The sequence below is a fragment of the Rhineura floridana genome, chromosome 10 (assembly GCF_030035675.1).
Source record: "Rhineura floridana isolate rRhiFlo1 chromosome 10, rRhiFlo1.hap2, whole genome shotgun sequence".
Classification (NCBI taxonomy): Eukaryota; Metazoa; Chordata; class Lepidosauria; order Squamata; family Rhineuridae; genus Rhineura; species Rhineura floridana.
Window position 1 is genome coordinate 55638833 of NC_084489.1, and position 12871 is coordinate 55651703.

The 12871-nt window shown below is 40.9% G+C and overlaps 1 protein-coding gene across 12 annotated transcripts in view; it reads right to left on the bottom strand.

The window, feature by feature from the left end:
* Positions 1 to 12871, bottom strand: part of CDK14 (cyclin dependent kinase 14) — a 571841-nt gene that overhangs the window by 465653 nt on the left and 93317 nt on the right. Inside the window, exon 1 of one of the 12 annotated variants that reach the window (XM_061586446.1) lies at positions 7418 to 7436. The exons of the other annotated variants lie outside the window; for them this stretch is intronic. The gene's annotated coding sequence lies outside the window, so the exon portion shown is untranslated. Of the gene's footprint in view, positions 1 to 7417; positions 7437 to 12871 lie in introns of those variants that run through there. 12 annotated transcript variants of the gene reach the window in all.

Consider the following 12871-nt stretch of genomic DNA (forward strand, 5'->3'; position numbering starts at 1 on the left):
GGAGGGAGGGGTGGTCTGGAGATGGGGGTTGGATGTCACCCTATTATCATGGTCAGACTTATGGCTCTGATCCTCCCCTGCAGAAGTGAAGGACAGATTCAGATGGTCCGCCTCAGGAGACTAACGGAATCCACTGGATTCCTGAATGCCCAGGGGGAGTTCCCAGTAGATACAGGAAGTGACCCTGTTGAAGCCCTTGTCACATTGTGGAACAGCGAGGCACGTCGGGTTCTTGACATAGTTGCCCCCAAACGCTCTGTCCGGCATTGTGGAGCCCAGTTTGCACCCTGGTACACCAGTGAGCTAAGGGCAATGAAACAGGCTGGACAACAGCTAGAGCGCAAGTGGTGGAAGACATGCTGTGAGGCTTATTGGGCACAAGTAAAACATCATACTGTGCAGCAGTGTGGTCAGTGAAGAAGGCCCACTTCTCTACCACCATCACATCCTCAAGTAGCCATCCAGTGGAGCTTTTCCATATTGTCAGGGGTCAGTTGACATCAACAGGAAATGGAGTTTTAGACCCTTCAGAGGCCCACTGTGAATTGTTTGCAAGGCACTTTGACACTAAAGTTGCTTGCCTCCGTAGCAATCTTGATCCCCCATCCACATTTACTGTAGTCTCCGGTGAGGTGCCCAGTGCAACATCTGCTGCAACTTTTTGGGAACAGTTTCAATTGATGTGGCCTGATGACATGAAGAAGGTGCTGGCAACAATGTGGCCATGGTATCCTTCTGGGCCGCCATGGTGAAATGGGTATCAGACGCACTGTTCTACAGTGGTTCCGATCTTATCTCCAGGGTCATATTCAAAGAATAGCATTGGGCGATTATATTTTGCCCCCTGACAGTTGTGCTGTTGGGTGCCACAGGGTACCATCTTGTCCCTCATGCTGTTTAACATCTATATGAAGCCAAATTAAAGGTGCTGGGCTTATTTTTAAAGCCCTAATTAGCTTGGGAGCCAAATACCTGGAGGAGTGCCTCTTCCATACAAGTCTCTCTCTGTGTTAAGATAATATGGAAAGGTTCTGCTCCACCTTCAGTAGAGGTACACCATGCTTCCACAACAGAGAGGGCCTTTTCTGTGGTAGTTCCTCAACTTTAGAATATCCTCCCTAAAGAGAGATGCCTGGAGCCAACATTACAGCCTTTTGAGCTTCAAGTGAGGATCTCTTTATTTGCCCAGATATTTTACAGTGTAGAGCCAGTGTGGTGTAGTGGTTAAGGTGATGGACTATGACCTAGGAGACCAGGATTCGAATCCCCACACAGCCATGAAGCTCACTGGGTGACCTTGCGCCAGTCACTGCCTCTCAGCCTCAGAGGAATGGTAAACCCCCTCTGAATACCGCTTACCATGAAAACCCTATTCATAGGGTCGCCATAAGTCGGGATCAACTTGAAGGCAGTCCATCATCATAATTTACAGTGTAGATGACTTTTTGGAATTGTGTTTTATTTAGGGTTTTTATTTAGGTGTTTTATTTAGGCTTTTGGGTTTTTCATTTTAACTTTTATTCTGCCATGTTTGTTTTAAATTGTATTTCTACGTTGTGTGAATTTTATTCATACTCTGCCCTGGAATATTTTGATGAAGGACTATCAAGAAATATTTTAAATAAAGTGAGTAACTTGTGCCTTTTCTCCTGCTCAGAACGAATACCATCCTCAGAAGTTACAGGGCCCTGGATCAACAGTGGCATCAAGGTCAGGCTTTCAAAACCAGCTACTATACATGGTCACCATCTTAGAAAGCAGCATTGAAGACAGATAACGGTAACGGACAGTTAAACAGGAGATGTACATATTTTACCTCCATTTCATGCAATTCTACTATCTCTGGAATTCAGCTACTCTTCCCTCTCCTTGCACTTATTTATTTATTTATTTATTTATATCTCACCTTTCCTCCAAGGAACTCAAGGTGGTGTACATGATTCTCCTCCTCCATTTTAACCTTACAACAACCCTGTGTGATAGGTTAGGCTGACAGGCTCAAGGTCACCCAGCAAGCTTCATATGAACCCTGCTCTTCCAGGTCCTAGTACAACACTCAAACCACTACACCACACTGGCTCTCTCCAAACACCTGTGGTTTAGGATTGGTGCATTGGTTTGATTACTGAGCCAATTATCACTTTCACAGGAGACATCTAATAGGACAATAATATAAAAAGATTCACTGTGTCAACAAAAGGAAATGCTGAGGCCCTATGTAGAGTATATACTTTGCATATAGAAAGCCCTAGGTTCTTCCCTGCCATTTCCATTTTAGCATTCCAGATAGCCAGACTGGGATAGATCATTGTCTAAGAGCTTAGGAAGTGATTGCCAGTCAAGGTAGACAGTGCATGGCTAGATAGGTCAGTGTACTAAATCGACATAAGCCAACTCTAAAAAAAAAAAAAAAAAGACTACAGTGTGGTGTAGTGGTTAAGGTGGTGGACTACGACCTGGGAGACCAGGGTTCAAATCCCCACACACCCATGAAGCTCACTGGGTGACCTTGGGCCAGTCACTGCCTCTCAGGCTCAGATGAAGGCAATGGTAAACCCCCTCTGAATACCGCTTACCATGAAAACCTTATTCATAGGGTCGCCATAAGTCGGAATCGACTTGAAGGCAGTCCATTTCCATTTTTCAAAACAATGACAAAGTGCTTAGTTTGTTGCCAGTGTAACTTCACACATCATGATGACACATGGCATTATGAGCAGATATGTAGTACTAGAATGACAGCAGCAGAGCCTATATTTGCTTCAGAGGTCAAGTAACTTCATCTGCAGCCTACACAAGATCACAGCTCAACCCCTATATTACTTTGCAATATATCAAGTTACTTTTTAAAAATAATTATCACACAGCAAGAATCTGGATTTTGCATGTATGGCTACTGCAAGTAATGCAGATATCTGCCCAATTGTTCAAAAACTACTGGGGTTTTATACTCTAGGGTAGAACTGCACCTGGGAGTTTCATTATTCTATCATCGTAGCAGGTGACTAGCCATAACTAATCAGAACAGATTTGTTGAAAATCTAACATTCAAGGTTCTGGACACTGTAGCCTAAAAATGAGCTGCCAGGTAGAAATCCACAGGGCTTTTACTAACCATGTTGGTACTACGCACTATATCAATCCTTCAACTTACACAGTTCTTTCAATATAAGAGCATTGTTTGAAGTGTTATTGGCCATCTTCTCCTCTCCTAAAACAGGTCAGCATTCTGTAGGCATAATCAATGCCAGAGGAGTAGGAACACTTAGACATTCCTGAGGGAAGCATCTTGCAAAGAGCATCTATAATGAGAGTTTCCTAATGGCCAATTGGTAGGGAAAGAGGGGAGAGGAGATCAATTTAAATCCTTTTAGAATCATAGTTTATGAATTTTTGGAATTGGAGACAACAAGCAGCTGGAAAACTACTTCAAATTACTAGGAAAGAGTCCAACACAAGGATCATCCATAAAAAATATCTGGGCACAAGAATTATTTTTCTTAACTCTTGGACAACCATATAGGATAGAAAGGTCTCAATTCTAGCTGAATTCTCTCAAAGGAACTGCAGCAGCTCAGGAATCTACTATGATATTACATATCACATCAGAGTTAAGTTTCTAATATGAAGTCTATAGGCAAATCTTCACTCTGGCTTTAATGTAATGAATAGATGTTTCCATGTTAGCTCCCAGCCAGAGGAGTCCTCATCAGGTAAGTCCTCATCGGAGGAAGACCAGGAGGCTGCAGTCTTGGATCCAGCCCTTGCTCAGGTACCATCTGAGGATGAGGTGCCAGGGTCCTATGGTGAGGTCCAGGATGGGCTGTCTGCATCCGGGGCAAGTTCAGCCTCTGACATCCCCTCTGACGCCAGATGGAGACCCAGCCCATCCAGAAGAGTGCCCAACTACAGGCATGGACTCCTCAGAAGTAAAGGACTAGCTGCAGGTGATCAATGGGAGTCAGCTGAGGTTCAGGGTGTGATTCAGCAGTTCCAACATAAAAATCCCAGTGCTAGGCTGGAAGGGATGCTGGAACAACTCCAGCTCTGTAACTGACCCATCTAAAAATCACCTTTGGATCCCGGACCTGTCTCTTGCCTTGCCCCTTACCTGCATTGCTTACAAACTCCTTGGCTTCTGATCCCAGACTGCTCTGACTCGTGATTCTTGCCTGACTCACTTGGTTTTGAGGTACACTCTGGACTCTGACTTCAGACTGACCCTGGATACTGCCCTTGTGCTGTCCTCACTTATGTTTCTGCTGGGGAGTCTCTCACCTCCTTAAGGAGCCTGGTGAGAACAGGTCATTCCGAGATGATATACCAATCAAAAGCAACAGAAATATTATTTAAACAGAATCTTGCTGTAGCAAATGAGAACTGGATAATCTAGACTACGCAGAAGTGAAACTAATTAAGAAAAGCTTATAACCTTATAAACATTAACAGCCAGCAAAATACTTTATACAGTACTTAATTTCAAGCAGTATGATGGAATATGCACTGCAAAAATGTAAAATGAAAATGAGTATTTTCTCACTGAATTCAATAAGAATCTGTTACCCCTTTAACTGCAGGAGTTATAAACATCCTGTGTTTTTTTATTTTTTAGAAGCTCTGTTGATCTAGAAACAGGTTGATGGAACTACTTAAATACCACAGTTGGTTAACAATGGGCAAAGTGTATTGTGAGCTACACTGTGTGAAAACTGCACTGCCAGCTGGCATTCAGCAAAAAGGCTCCCTTTAAATGTGGTAATCTGCTACCTGTGAGAGCTGGAATCCACTGACATGCCATGAATCACTGTTGCTACACTTTAATCAAAGACAGGTTGAGTAACACAAGTATTTGTACTGCAGAACAATCAAAAACCTTTTCAGCGCACTATCAATTTTCTGATCCCCAGGAGGTCTAAAAAGCATTACTTTCTCATGGAACCTGTTTTCATACACAATTCTATGCATTTTTTAATTATATAAATGGTTGCTCCTGCTTGAAGACATTGGTGGAAACCATTGCCTGGGAATCTATACAGCAAAAATACAAACACTGTTTGTTGATAGTGTTGCGTCCTTCCAAACTGAGGGCACAATCCAACTCGGAGGCTGGCAGAGCCGATAGGAGGGACCGCCGCATCCAGGAACCGCTGGGAGGAGAAGATGCTGGGCACAGTAGAAGGAAGCGAAATGCATGTTTCCTTCTGACACTCCCTTTCCTGACATAGTGGCTGCCAGGATGGAGGGCCACAGAACCAAGCAGAATAGGCTCAGGATGCAGTGCAAGTCCCCATCCTGACACACACACAAACGGAGTGCCCCTTTTTCAAGCCTTCCACCGGCTCCACTTCCACTGTCCTTGGCTGAGCCAGCCGGGCCCTTGCTTTGCCCAGGTATTGGCGGACTTTCCCGGCTGAAATGGGGGGAGGCATTTCTGCCAGTTCAGCCCAGTTGTGCCAACACCCATCCTCATCCGCTGCAACTATGACACATCCTGAAGCCCCTCAGCCTGGTGTAACTGCCAAATGTATTGTACCCTAAGTCTCATTTCCAAATGTCAAGAAGGATGAAAATAAATGCCGCTTTTCTATTAGAAAAACTTGTATCCCACTTACAAAGTTCATCCCATTTACACAAGCTCCAGGTCGTTATTAGAAACCCAACTCTCATTAACAAACTGCACATTTCTAGCTTTAGCACATTTACTAGCATTGAAACAGGTCACCCTCCTCTTTTCTAAAAGACATATCATCACTGAATTGAATACTTCCTTGCTTTAACCTCCTGCCCCTCCTCCTAGCAGGCTAGGAGAATTGCCTTGAGGATCTTGATTTCTCAAAGTCATTTTCAGGTGATGACCAAAAGATTGGACAGTCCTGAAGAACTGCAGCTTGACTTAGAGTCATATCAAGTTGTTGTTTAAAAAATGCTTCTAAGTCCAGATGAGATATGTCTAATTTAAGTCTAGCATTTTCTTTTGACAAAGAATTTAAAATTTCATTGTATCCTATTCTGCTTTAGAATAATAGAATTGCAGAGTTGGAAGGGGCCTATAAGGCCATCGAGTCCAACTCTCTGCTCAATGCAGGAATCCAAATTAAAGAATACCTGACAGGTGCCTGTCCAGCTGCCTCTTGAATGTCTCCAGTGTTGGATAGCCCTAGGTAATTGGTTCTATCGTCGTACCGTTCTAACAGTTAGGACGTTTTCCCTGATGTTAAGTCGAAATCTGGCTTTCCACACCTTGAGCCCATTATTTCGTGTCCTGCACTATAGGATGATTGAGAAGAGATCCTGGCCCTCCTCTGTGTGAGAGCCTTTCAATTACTTGAAGAGAGGTATCATATCTCCCCTCAGTCTTCTTTTCTCAAGGCTAAACATGCCCAAAGCTCCTCCTAGGGCTTTGTTTCCAGTTCCCTGATAATCCTCGTTGCCCTCCTCTGAACCTGTTCCAGTTTGTCTACATCCTTCTTAAATTGTGGTGTATAGAACTGGACGCAGTATTCAAGATGAAGCCTACCCTGTCAAGAGTTCAGATTGACATTTTAATCTCAACACCACCATGAAGTAGGTTAGGCTTATGCGGAAGGAGGCCACATTGGTGCAGACATAAAATGAACTGCAGTTTAGGGATTGGGATCAGGATTTAAGACTGCACTTACTGTTTCCCTTTGTACATGAATTCCTCCCACCTGTGCTTGGCTAAACTGAAGACAGATCCTTCTAAATTTCCTTTGAGAACTTAGAATCTCATATCAAGGTATGAAAGATCACACAACCTATACTTAACCTTCAATGTATATGTATTTTTGTGCCAAGCCCCTGATTTACCCATGACCAGCCCATGAGTTTTGTGACTGAATAGGTATCTGAACCTGGTTTACATACTCAAATCCAACATTATGGCAGTATTACAGCCTATTAGCTCTTTTACAGCAGTGTAGGAGAACATGTCTATACAGCCCCTAGAAAACTTGTGAGAAGCATTCAGAAATGAACCTTTAATAGATTATTTCTGTTAAATACGTGGGGGAGTTTTTGGTGGGAATGGCAATTTTAAGTTTTAGCTTTTATTCATTCATATTCACAGAAGTATCATTTATCAATATATTTTTTTTAGGCAAATGAAATTCTGGGTGGTATTCAGTGCTAGCCCTACTCAGAGCAGACCTTTGAAGTTAACAAGATATTACTAACAGGTTCATTAATTTCAATGGGTCCACTCTGAGTAGGACTTAGTTGAACACAACCCTCTGTTTTTATTCTCAGTAAGTGTGTATCAAGAACAGCCATGTTAATTCAGGAAGCCTAAAAACTATCTAACTCTAGAGACAAGTAGACATATCTACTATTCTGCACATGCTTTCCTTTTTAAAATATTTGTTATAAAAACAGATATGTTAACATATCCAACACCCACCTTTAAATGAACGTAAATGCAGTTTCTGCTGAAACTTTAAAGAAACCTGAATTAGATGTTATGCATTCACAGACATGTTGTACCATAAGCAAATAAAATATCACCCAGAGCCCGTATATAGCGGAAGTAATTGTTTCACCACAAATTCATGAGATGCCTTCCTGTCCAACATGAAAACACAGCTTCCATTCCTATCAAAATGTAAATTTGTGACTTAAGTATGTAGAAAGAATACAGCCCCTGTCAGTCACATTTAAGGAAAACACATTTGTAATACAATGCATACAGGCCTGAGTTTTCCCTTCTATCAGAATTTATTTAATTCAATTTTTATACCGCCCATAGCAAAGCTCTCTGGGCGGTGTACATCAAGTAAACACTTTACATTCAATTTAAAACCACCTGGTCATCAAATCACCAATTTAAACATACAACAAAAACTAAGATTAACATAATTAAACCCATTAAATACAAGTCAAAAAGTAATTAGAAAAAGATGAACATATAACTCTTTACAACATTAAATACAAAATATTAAAATATTAAAATACTAAAAATACTAAAACGCCTGGGTAAAGAGGAAGCTTCTATAAAGAGACTTATGCCCTGATCCTAGATATATTCCTTGGGAGAAAGTCTTACTGATTTCAATGGGGGTTGCTGTTAAGCAATGTATTTAGGATCAAGGTGCAGGGAGAATCTAGATATAATTATCTGCTAGACTCACATGTATCAAGTAGCCATTAATATGTTGCTACATTATTATATATGGCTCAAAAATTCATCAACCTGATTCTACAGGTAGTAGTATCCACCACAGATATTTACAAAGTGTTCTTCATGCTAAAAATAGACAAAATTCAGTTTGACATTTCAACAACAAAAATATAAATTTAAATCTGTGGTTCATTAAATACATTTCAATGCCAGTATAGCTCCTCTAATTTATTAAATGGAATTAACTAAAGCATGAATGCAAGAAAACTGGATGAGAGGTCAATCCATCACGTTTCAGATAAAATGAAGTTCATGGCTTATCTTGTGCTGTAACATATTTGCTAGTCTATTCCTGTGCCCATGTATGGCTTGCATACTGTCTGTTTTGTACTAATCACTACTGGGTTTTAAAACATGGGTTTTTTTTAATATAACATGCACCTGCAACAAGCTTTCCTACATGCTGAATCATTCCACTCAAGAGCTAAATTGCTGCCAGTGCTTTCATACAGCCATTTAAAATATCTCAGAACATAGCTATATAGCCAACACACAGGTAATGAACACAAATAAATCCGCTGACCTCAGTCATGTTGTTTAATATTTTCTTCAAGGTTCCTTTCAGTACATGCCTTCCCTCCCTTCCACATTAAGAAAAGCCTCTAATTTACTGAAGCCATTTATTCCATCTAGATCCAGCATGACACAGACTTGTTTGCAGTGATGAAAAAGTGATTGGTCACGTCCTTCATCCACTTGTCCCGGAGGGCACTCAGCCAAGCATATACGAGCAAAATCATCTACAGCATCCTTTTTATACTGTAATAAAACAGTCTAAGAGATAAAGAGATATAGCAAGAAGCACAGCTCTTAAATCCTTCTCCACCTATTTTCATAGAGAAAGGTGCTCTCCCTCCCCTCCAGCATCTCAGGAGGGTATATGGTCTTGTGGGTCATTTTGAGATAGCCCCAACATTATCTGCCTCCGTTTAACACATTTCAAAGCAAATAGAGAGAAAGCCCAGCATGCACACAGAATGAATACTGCTCAAGTTGCAAACATGTTATAACCAGGGCTCAGGTTTAGTAAGAAGACAGGAATTCAATTCATCCCTTATTTTAAAAACAAACACAGCCTTACCGTTTTGTAGTACAAAGGGTTAGGTTAGATTCACCTACGACTCTTTAACATGCCACTAGGAACATTAGTGTTTGCAGTCAGGCCAGTCTGATTCACAGCAACTGAATTCACAACATCTTTCTGCACTAGCAAGCTGAAATGGTACGGCTGTACTACAGCTAGGAAAGGGGGAAATTATAAGCTGAAAAACAAAGAAATCCCTCAAGGAAGGATATTCTCTGCAGAGATGCAGTGTGGAAGGTGTTGATGATAATCAAGGAAGGAGATTTCTCTGTCTAAATTTCATCAGCACACAGATATAGGAAGGAAGGGTTTTGTTTTGCTTTGTTTTCTTAAGAAAATGCGATGGACTTGCCTGTGGAGTTCCCAGGAAGGTATTCTACTCAAACTCTGCAGCAGCATTGCAGCCAATGTAACTGTGCACATGCTGTCTAAATGGTTTACAGCATCATAGGGTTGGGGGGATAGGGATATAAATTTACATCATAAGATATCTTCAGTGGAATAACGAACTAGGGCCAAAAAATGTACAACAGAGCAACTTATAAGAAGCTTGGGGGGGATAAGCTAATTATGACCAATTCAGTTATTTTCTGAAACAAAAATACAAATCATGTAAAATTGTACAAAGGGAGGGGCAGGAGGAAAAAGAGGAAAAAGAAACGGCATACGACAACATTTGACAGTACATCAACTTTGTGAAGGTACTTTATGGGAGGGGTAATTATAGCCTGGCCAATTTTTTAAAAAACTCCATAGTTTGAAGTTCCCATTAATGCCCCTACTGCTCCTAGTCACAAAACCAAGAGCACCACGATATTGTAGAATATGAATCACTGCCATCAATAAGGGTGAACAATGTATTAGTCTAACTCAGCCTTTCCTAGCCTGCTACCCTCCAGATGTCTTGGACTGCAACTTCCTAAGTCCTGACCATTGGCCATGCTAGCTGGAGTGATGGGAGTTCAAAACATCTGGAAGGCATCATGTTAGAGTAAGCTGGTCTAATTCTAATTGGTACATTGAGTTTCGTCAACATTATGCCTGCAAGACCTTACATATGAACTATCTAGCAGCTCAGCTGTAAAGTTGCCGAAAGCCTAAAAGGAGTCCTGCATTTGATGCAGTAACAAAGGTTCAGCAAAGCTTAATAAGACCTAAGGACTGAGACTGTTCCAAGCAAAGTGCACTATAAGCTAATTCACCTAGAAAAAATATATAGTTATTAGCTTTGAAATTGATGCAAACTATCACACTGCAAATGCTATGCTTCTTCCAAATTGTTCAAAATAGTTTTTGTATGGTTCACAATAAGTCTCACAGTTTGTTTTGATTAAAAAAAAAGCTGGGGCAACTTAATTAATGTAACAATTACGTTTAACTATGGAATTAGCTTCCACAATATGTAGTAATGGCCACCAACCTAGATAGCTTTAAAACGATTAGACAAATTCACAGAGGATATAAGACTACCAATGGCTGCTAGCCACAATGGCTATGTTCTGCCCAGTTGCTGGGAATCACAAGTAGGAGATTGTTACTTTGTTTGTGTCCTGCTTGTGAGCTTCCCATAGGCATCTGGCTGGCCACTGTGAGAACAGGATGTTGGACTGGATGAGCCTTTGCCCTGATCCAGCAGGGCTCTTCTTACGTCTTTATATCAACAACATTGCTTAGAAACTTGAAAGAAAGTGAACCTGATCCACACAGAGGCAGATCAGATTAAAACTAAACACAGATGTCTTACGCTTAATTTAAAAATGGTACAGGGCAAGCAATACCTCTGCAGCATGTGGCAATGCACACAGCTGGCTTCACATTTAGACTGGGCTGTCAGCCACTATGCATGCAGCATTAGCACATCTGCATAGCATTCACCCAGACCACAATCTCTGGTGTGTTAATGCTATAAATTTATTTATCAAAATTTATATACTGCTCAATGGGAAGAAAACCTCTAAGCAGCTTACAAGAAACATTTAAATAATCAACAAAAACAGTTAAAAACAACTAAAGACTTTTAGATGTAGGCAAGGTGGCCCAGACAAGATACTAACTGGAGAGAATATCACATAAGTAAAGTCTTGGGTTCATTTAATTTTAAAAAGTACTACAGATCAGGGGCTCCCAAATTGTGGTGTGTGAACCACCAGTGGTCCACAAGTTTCATTCAGGTGATCCATGGCATGTCTGCATTAAATATTCATATTGATTTTTAGTTGTTTTTAGCTGTATTTTTATTATTTCTTTTAGTTCCTTTATTGTATTTTATTGCAGTACAATTTGAATTCTATAGAATTCAATAAAATGCAATATATACGTAGTAAAAGCAGCATAAAAAAGAAAATTTAAAAAGCATACAGCCTCTAGCACAGCAAATAGAATTGCTACAACAGGCAGAAAAATCATTAAGTGGTCCACCAAGACCATCAACTATTTTCAGATGGTCCGTGGGAAAAAAAGTTTGGGAACCACTGACATTGAAAACTGGAAACTGGGCCATCAATTTGTTAGCCTTCAAGATGTCACAGGTCTATTTTTAAACAAGAATAGATGTAAGAAAAAGCAAACTTTCACTCCTTGGAGTCTGTATATAATATATTTTATAGAAGCCGCAATTTAGAATCTAGACACTAGATTGTGAGGGCTTGGGGGCTGCTGCACTGACACTGTGCATTTTATTTATACAGGTCCAAATTCAAACAAACTGAGACCACATAAACACATGACTGGAGCTGCCCTGGAAGTTGTTAAACTAAAGGGCAGCCTATAAAGTACTTTGAATAAATAAAAATATGTAAAACTGCTCTTGCTACTTAAAGCCCCTCTTTTTATCCAGCACTATGTTACAAGAAAACATTTCATGTTCTCTATCACTTCTCAAACCAAGTGGAAAGTGAGGCACCACAATTGCAACAGTTCAGAACTTGTGCTACTTTGAAGCCGCAGCAGCCTTCTCTGTCTCAATTCCATGAGACAACAAGGAAAGAAGGCTATACTTCTATTGCTGCTAGGCAGACTACTAAGCCTGTAACCAAGCCTAAGCATGTGCAATTGAAATAGCATATTGTTTATCTTTTCTTCGCTTCCATCCCTTTCTTCTACATCAGGTGTCAGATTGTTTAGCAGCAGCCTGAGAGACAGGGAATGAACTCTGCCTCATAGCCAAGTGCTGAAGACTATCATTCCAACTAGATGGGGCACATGCCATCACCCTGAGTCTATGCAGTGCAGGCATGTGAACGCTCCCTGCATTTGGATCAACACATGTTAAGTAAAGGCATAAAATGTTACTCGCTACCACAGGAGTGACCAACGCGAGATCCTAAGAGATGCTGCTGAACTGCTCCCACCTTCCTTGATCTAACAGGCCATGTGGGCTAGGGCTAACAGGAGTAGCACTCCAGCAAAAATTACAGGACACTATCATTGGCTACCCCTACTCTACTGCATGTCCTATAGAAAAAAGTACTGCTAGACTTATTTATTTAATTATTTATTAAATTTATATCCCACCCTTCCTCCTTCTAGGAGCCCAGGGCGGCAAAACTTGCCTGTTACATTCTACAGACTGTACATCACCAGCCCAGCCTGCG